At 35.5% G+C, this 8,628-nt stretch overlaps 1 pseudogene; it reads left to right on the forward strand.

Annotated features, from left to right (window-relative positions):
* The window catches only part of LOC111147480, a 49,470-nt pseudogene extending 42,209 nt beyond the window's left edge, over positions 1-7,261 (forward strand).
* The last annotated feature ends 1,367 nt before the right edge of the window (positions 7,262-8,628 follow it).

Raw genomic sequence — 8,628 nt, forward strand, 5'->3', positions numbered from 1 at the left:
ATTGTAACACTTTTCCTATATTTATTGTTTGATATTCTATTGTAAAGAACGGTTTCTCTAATCTCTACCTATTTTTATTAGTTCAGTGGTTTGTAACCCAACATATGATTATTTTGATGCTGAAATTTTCTCAGATTTGGACAGGAGGAACCCCTTCAGTTAGATATGTCTTCCAACCTGTTTTGGCATAAAAAGATGTTCCAAGCTCATTCTCTACTTTCCTTGACCCTGATTTGGATAAGCTACTTGGTTCTTTTAGTGAATAATAGTATGTAGAAATCAGGGTCTGCATGTGAGTTTAGTTCATTGATACTAGGGTCTCAAAGTTTGGCTTGCCTTTTATTTACATTTTCTACTAAACCTCTTATTCCATTCTATACTACAGAGTTTATGAGCCATTGGAATCTTCTCCTGTTCCATATTTGTATTCACTTCTTCATCAGTGAGAAACCAAGCCCCATCATCCTCAGCATATTTTCTTAATTGTTCAATCCCTTATGTAGGCAATTTCCTAGCTTATAAAGCTTCCTAACCCCAACGCTAATACTTCATCCTTGCACAGCCACCATTACTGGACCTTCCTGATGTCAAGGAAAGAAAGAAAGGGGAGAAAGAGGAAAAGAGCATTAACAGAATTGTCTGAGGTTGGTTATAGCTTTAATGGATGCTTATATTACTTAAAATATTCCTAAAATTACCATTGGGTTTTACTTTTGTTGATCCTTCTGCACCTATGAAATTGCTCTGGTTTCATCTTTTGGTTATTATTTGGTTCCTTTCACATCCTTTGTCATAAGCAGTTTCTTATCCACTGAAAGTAGTAATGGAAGGGATAGATAATCAGTATGGTCAGTAATACACACAAACCTTGGACCTTTCATTTTGTCAGGATTATATAGTACTATGATTGACAGCACTAACAAAATCCCATGGGTGTGTGTGTGTGTGTGTGTGTGCATGTGTGTGTGTGTGTCTGGGGAGGGAGGCAGGGAGCACTTTGCCACAGGAATGGGGAAGTTTATTTCCAAAAGAAGGAAGAAAAAATTGTGTATCCTCTTTTCAATCTGCATCTCTCTTCTGATTCATTGTGATGGTCCCCAAACTCATCTCTTTACCTTTGATCTTCTCCAAACTTAGCTTTTTTAGTGGAGACCATACGTTGTTCTTCATCAACCTGACGTCTCTTTATCCTCTACCACTCTGGGTCCAGTTTTTCCAGGTGGTATCTCCATTGCATTGCAATAACAATAATTTGAATTTTGTCATTATCAAGAAACTCTGAGGTTCTCTGCAGCAGGAATCATTTGATTCGTCTTTAATCCCAAGTCTGAAAGTACTGCAAATTTAGTAAGTGCACAATAAACATTTGCTAAATGGATAAATTAACGGATATATAAGACCTACTTAAGGAAGCTAGTATTAGATATTGTCATCTCTTCCTTTACAAGTAAGCTTTTACAGTTGATTATTTTGGAGCAATTTCAGGAGTCTGCATTTTTAACAAGACTCCCCAAGTGATTCTATTCAGGTCACACTTTAAGAAAAATTGAGATTTGCTTCCATGTTCCTGATTTCAAGTTTAAAAGGAGAATTTCATTCTTCAGGTCACTATTAGAGTAATTTTTTATCATTACAGACATTATGATTATGTGTTTTAGAAGGAGTTGAGATGCGACCCTAATTGCCTATTGACCTTCCAGGATGCAGATTAATATGGCTTTATTTTTCTTCCACAGTATCATGTGTGCCACTTAAATATTTCTTTACGTTCCTTCAAATAACTCTTTACTATCTATGCACTTAGTGGCTGAATCTAAAATGAAACTTCCTGTTTCTAAGAAATATGGACATACAGTTACTCTTGATTCATCAAATGCAATAGGCAACTTTTTAAGATTATAAAATTGTTACCGCATGAGCACAAATGCAGTGGGCTCAAAAGTACTGACATCTAGAGAACATTTACAGATAACCTGGTCTCAGATACTATGCACAGGACTGGGCAAATGGCTGGCAAACAGCTTTCGTTATCATGGCATATTTTTCTTTTCCAAGTACACAGACTGATATTAATAGATTTTTACCATTTTCTGAATGGCTGGATTGCTTTGTATATTTTCTAACTGAATAATCCCATAGGGAAAACAAAGAATTATTCCCACTTATATCCACTTTTGTTCAACAAAAACCAGAGAGTTGTGAAAGATATACATGAATTGCATATTCTCTTTGTCTAATAAGATCTACAGTGTTTGTGTTTTAGGAAAAATAATAAGAAAAAGCTAGCCTGTTTATGTCTGTTATGTTATGTCTGCAGGTATGAGCATGTCAATTGGTGAGAAAAGAATCTGTACTTTCTCCTGTGGGAGCCTTCACTCTGGATAGAGAGTGGGAGTCTTCGGTGACAAGGTTTCACCCCAGGTCAGATCAACCGGGCACTTGGCTTATTGCCACACTACTTAAAGAGGCTGAAGCAGGGAGGTCAGAGACATGGCCCACTACTTCAAAGCCCCAGGGCCAGACTCTGGGCCTCTCACCAAATCAGTCACATCCCATTATCACATTTGATGCATACAGTTGTCTGTTTCATTCACCTGTTGACCTTTGTATTTTATCATTACATTTTATATCCTCTAGCCTACTCTTGAGACTCCTCCTTTCTTTTGTACCTGGAAGTTTACAACAGAGCCCTAGGGCCCTGAATAAATGGATCATATGCTCAAAGTACGATGCCCATTTGGCAAGAAGAGTTTGAATTGCACTCTTCCTATATTGATTTACAGAAAGGAAAGAGGGGACATTATCACGGATAAAATCTGTGAATTAATCTCTCTCTCTTTCCTTCCTACTTTAAGGGGGAAAACAGGGAAGAATTTTAGAGAAATATAGTCAGAGAAAGAATTTTTTAAAGTATATCACAGCGGGAAAATGGAAATAAACCATTTATATGCCAGTAGTCACTACTGTAAAAGTGACATATAGTATATCGATATCATTTCCCAAACACTAACACAAACAGTTTACTACACTCACAATATTGACAGGTTTTTGAGTGTCAAGCGATGCTAATGAAAAGCAAAATTGAGAAATGAGCTATTAATCAACAAAGGTTACTCTCTGAATGTTACATTCTCTTAAGGGCATCTCTGCATTAGTAGTTATGGTTTCAAAGTCCAATTATTCCTGAAATTCTCTGCCTGTGTAGATAAATGTTTATGCTCAGTCATCAGTTTATTCAGTAAACTGTGGTATACACGTAGTTACCTAGTGAGTATGATTAATCAGTGTTCACCAAAGTAGCAGAATTTGGCTCCAATAGCAGTAATGTTCTCAAGAGAGGACTATGTTATTAAGACAGGTCATTAAGGAAAACATGGACCAAGTACTCTTTCTTATAGATTTTTATTTATTTATTTGACAGAGATCACAAGCAGGCAGAGAGGCAGGCGGGGAGAGAGAAGACAAAGCAGGCTCTCTGCGGAGCAGAGAGCCCGACATGGGGCTCGATCCCAGGACCCTGGGATCATGACCTGAGCCGAAGACAGAGGCTTTAACCCACTGAGCCACCCAGGCGCCGCCCAAGTACTCTTTCATACTTGAATATACCTATTCAACCATGACAAACCAGCAAGGCTGGTAGTCAAGGAAGGTAAGAGAAAAAGCCTAGCCTATGTTAGTCTTAACTCTGCTAACTTGTTTTCTACAGATCAGGCAGGCTATGCCACTGACATTCCTCAGGGGAATTAGCAATAGAGTTGCCACTTAATTACAGTATTCTATCTTAGATCAATTTTTACTTCAGAGAATGATGCTGGGAAAAGTGCCTAAGGAGTTTTATTTCTCTCTACATATATAGAGAGTTTCTCTCTGCTATCTTAAAAAAAACATTTCACAGGAAAGCTAGACTAAGGCTCTTTGACTGTATCAGAAAAGCCAGAGCTGTCAAAGCTCCCTTAAATTTGATATCTCTAGAAATGGGAACATTCACAGTATAACAGGACTGGGAGAAATTTATAGGAAGCTGCTCACCATGAAAGAGAGAGAGAGGAAATGCTTAATGAACCAGGAAAGGAAAGACAGGCGTGAGTTCTTAAAGTAAAGGAAGCAGTGATTTATTTCTTCCTCTTACCTCATATCCCAGATCATATTATTGCCCAGAATGCATCAAAATCAATTAAGAGACCACCCCTCATAGCAGATTTGGGTAAGATTTAATTAATGAAAAGAAGTGTAGTTAAAGCCAGCCCCATCACTAACTTGTTCTGTAGTCTTGGGAGATTTCTTAATCTCCTTGTTTCCCCTTCTGTAAGGTGGGAATAATGCTACTATATTCTTGTGACAGGCAAATTTGTTATAAATATTAAAGAAAAGAATGTACATAAAGCTTAAACTCTTAGACTTTTACTTTTTGGTTGATTGTTTTTTAGGAGAAATAAATATGTTAACTTTTAAAAATTGAAATTTGACGTATAACATTATGTACGCCTAAGGTGTACATGTTAATTTGATACATTTATATATTTAACATTTTTGCCCTTGTTGCAATAGTTAGTGCCTCTATCACATCACATAATTATCATTTCTCATTTTAATGACCTCTTTTAATGTTTAGGCTTAGTGATTATTAAACTATATTTCTGTCATTGTTTTGCTCCTCTTCAGTGGTAATTTCTGCTAGTAGTTTGAATTTTTCTATCAGTTCTCTCTCTAGTAATTTGTTTAAAAAATCAGAATTGTGACAAAATTAAGAGTTGATAACTTTGATTTAAATGTGATAATATATCTTACAAAGCAAAACTATGCTTTTGGTACATGTGGGTAAAGACAAGTAAAGAAATTAATATTTATGGGGCACCTGGCTGGCTCAGTGGGATAAGCCTCTGCCTTCTGCTCAGGTCATGATCTCAGGGTCCTGGGATGGAGCCTCACATTGGGCTCTCTGCTCGCTGGGAAGCCTGCTTCCTCCTCTCTCTCCCACTCCCCCTTCTTTTGTTCCCACTCTCTCTTTCTGTCAAATAAATAAGTAAAATCTTAAAAAAATTAAAAAGAAATTAATATTTACTAAATGCCCTCAACATCTACTACATTTCCATATGGTAGATGGTAAAATTTTCATCCAAAGTGAAAAAAAAAGTTAGGCTCAGGGAGGTTAAATAGTGTTTTTAATATATCAATAATTTTCTAAGCTTTTCAATTATAAGAACTGTTTTGAAGATATAATAATATCACAGACCATTTCATAATAGTGATAAGCATTGTAATTGTTGAATAAGAAAATACACAGTGATAATAATTGAGTATAAATGTAGAGCATATCAATCATGATTCTAACAAAATTAAAACTTAAAAAGTAGGTTGATATTTTTATATTACCTATAAATTATGATGTATACATTAGTTCACATCAAGACTTCCTGCAGTAACTCTGTATGGAACTATAGGGCTTTTTAATCAACAGTCTTAAGAAACTCACACTACATTATTATATATATTATAATGATTAATTATTATACTCATTGATTATGTAATTATGTTATTAATTATGTGGTGATTATGGGTTACATATTATTGGTTATTATATCACTGGTTATTATTATCATTGACTATGTAACACATTTCACAGCAGTTTTGAAACATTTTTAGGTAGTTGGTTTTTTTCACTGTTTCACTTAGATTAAGTTTACTAAAAATATAATATTTATATAATAAGATTTAATAAACATAAACTTTAATGGATGTCTTTCATTGCAATTAAAATAAACACTCATGTAGAGTATGTGTATTTTAGGGAATATTTTTGTAGGGCCTCACATTAGTAAGAAAAACTCACTTTGATAATGCAGTGAGTGACAATTTCAGAACCAACATTAGAAAGTTTTTTGTATACAAATCTGCTTTATATTCTAGTCACAGTAACATTAGGAAATGAGTAGTTATCATCAAAATTGATTTAAAACTCACCAGCTGATGAGTTGCCTTTGTTTGATCTGCTTTGAAGTTCTGAGAACTGGAAATCTCATCCCCTCTGACTCTATTTTAGAAATCCCCTTTAATACAACACTTGAGGAGGACTGCCTCTGGCTATGTTACCTAAAATGACCGACAATGATGACTTTCAGATACCACTTTTTTTTTTTTTTTTGAGGCGAGAAGACAAAAACACAATTATGGTAAAATACATAAAGACTGTAAAATTTCCCTTATTTTGTTTGTTTTTTCCATTTGTATAATTTGTGTAGATAGAATATAAGAAACAGAATATGGTAAGACTACTATTGTGCCATACTTTCCTAAAGGCAGCTGACAAAATCCATATATTTAGAGAATGAAGCAGTACTGTTTCTTGAAAAATGACTATTCTGACATGCATAAAGGAGAGTAGGCTACTAACACATTATAAAATTTACTTAGTTAAAAACAAATTTTTTTGTTGTTGTTACGAGTTTGCCATGAGAACACAGGTCTTATGAAAAACATCACTAAATTTAAGCCAAAATGGAAAAGGAAAAGATTCCCATCATACTGCTGTCATTGGGTTGGACATGTAAATTCAAGCAAGTCTATTACTACCAGCCATCTGTTCTACAAATGTGGCTGGAATCAACAGAATAACCAACGTTTTTGAGAATGAGTCTGCTAAAATGGGAAAGTTTCCTTTAGATATGCCTGGATCTTGGAAAAACTTAAACTTGAATGTGAATAAGGTATGGCCCTGGGTATCTCCTTGTGGAAATTTGAGACCAGTAAATATGTGGCCTTCACTCATACTTCAGGACAGAGAGACTTTATCAAAATACGATCACAGATACACCTCAGGCTGACAGTGTTGTTCTGATTTTTGCTGCTGATATTTGTAAATTCAAAGTGAGTGTCTCCAAGATTGTGTGGACCTATCAGCATGCCCTACTGGCTTACATGTTGGGTTTGAACCAACTAACTGTTGGTGTTAACACAGTGGATTCTACCAAGCCATTCTATAATTAAAAGAGATTTGAGGAAGTCAGCCTCTACATTAAGAAAAATTTCCATAAACTTAACACAGTAACATTTGTGCCAACTTCTGATTTGAGTGGTGGAACGTGTTGGAACCGAGTGCTAAAATACCTTGGTTCAAGAGCTGGAAATTTACTAGAAGGATGGAAGTGCCAGTGGAACTATATTGCTTGAAGCTCTGGATTATATCCTGCCACCAAGTCATACAATTGACAAGTCCTTCATCTCTCCCTCCAGATTGTTTATAAAATTGGTGGTAGTAGTATAGCTGCTGGAGCTGAGTGGAGACTAGTGTTCTAAACCAGACATAATGGAGCACCTGGCTGGCTTAGTTGATGGAGCATGCAATTCTTGATCTCAGCATTGTGAGTTTGAGACCCAGCATAGAGTATACTTAATAAAAAATAAACCAGGCATAACCACCATCTTTGCTTCATTCAGCATTACAACTGAAATAAAGTCTGTTGGAATGCATTTTGAAACTTTGTGTGAAGGCTGGGAACAGCATGGTCTTCAATGTCAAGAACATGTCTGTCAAAAATGCTTGTGACAGTGTGGCTGGTGACAGCAAAAATGACTTACTAATGAAAGAAGCTGGCTTCACTGTTCAGGTGATTATCCCAAACCATTCAGGCCAGATTAATGCTGTTATCCATGTGAGCTGGAGTGTTCCACTCCTCACGTTGCTTGTAAGTTTGCCAAGCAGTGGAAGGAGATTGTAGCTGCTCTGTTAAGAAGATGCCAGTTGGCCCAAATTGTTGAAATCTAGGGTTGCTGCTATCATTGAAATGATTTCTAACAAAGTTATGTGTGTTGAACATTTTTATTGTCCTCTGGGTCATTTTGCTGTTCATGATATGATGCAGACAGTTGTTACAAGTATCATCATGGCAGCACACGCTGCTGGGGCTGGCAAAGTCACCAACTAGGATCAGAAAGCCCAGACTGGCTACATGAATATTGTCTAGAACATTGCACTGTCCTGATTGTGAAAGAATGTCTACGAGCTCTTTGTCTTACCTGCTATTTAAGTTTAATAGTGAAAGACTGATTAATGATATAAATGCTATGTAAAGCCTTCAAAAGGAAAGGAATGTTTTCCAGACCATTTTTGAGGTAGTTTTAAATTGTGAGATTTTAAAATCAGTACTTCTAAAATAGCAACATCTTGACCAAAGCCTGTCAGAGAATTTTGAGACCCATTAAAGTGAAGTTTGATAAACTTTTTTTGTCAATACCAAAAGCTTCCAACAGAATTTCTTAGGCAAAAAGACTTAAGGAAAAAAAGTTGCCCATGATCTATTTTGGGTGCTCCATTTGCCAAAATTTGGTGAATTTGATATTTCAGAGTTAATTCATTATTCTCAGGACAGTGATTAAAGTGTTTTTTCCTAAGGAAAAAAAAAAAAAGGTTTTTTTCCCTTCATGTACATCTCTTAAGTTGATTTAGATATTAGGTAAAAAAGTTATGGGAAGGATTTTTTATTTTCAATATTTCATATTTCTTGGAATAAGTAAGCTAAGAGTAACTTGTAGTATTGTATGTTACCTTATAAGAGGACCAAAATTCTGCAATATTAAAATCCCTGTGTGTTACACAGAGAATTTAATTTTGTGTTCTATCAATATTTAGAT

The sequence above is a fragment of the Enhydra lutris genome, unplaced genomic scaffold, assembly GCF_002288905.1.
Source record: "Enhydra lutris kenyoni isolate GAN:26980312 unplaced genomic scaffold, ASM228890v2 scaffoldscaffold17, whole genome shotgun sequence".
NCBI classification, from domain to species: domain Eukaryota; kingdom Metazoa; phylum Chordata; class Mammalia; order Carnivora; family Mustelidae; genus Enhydra; species Enhydra lutris.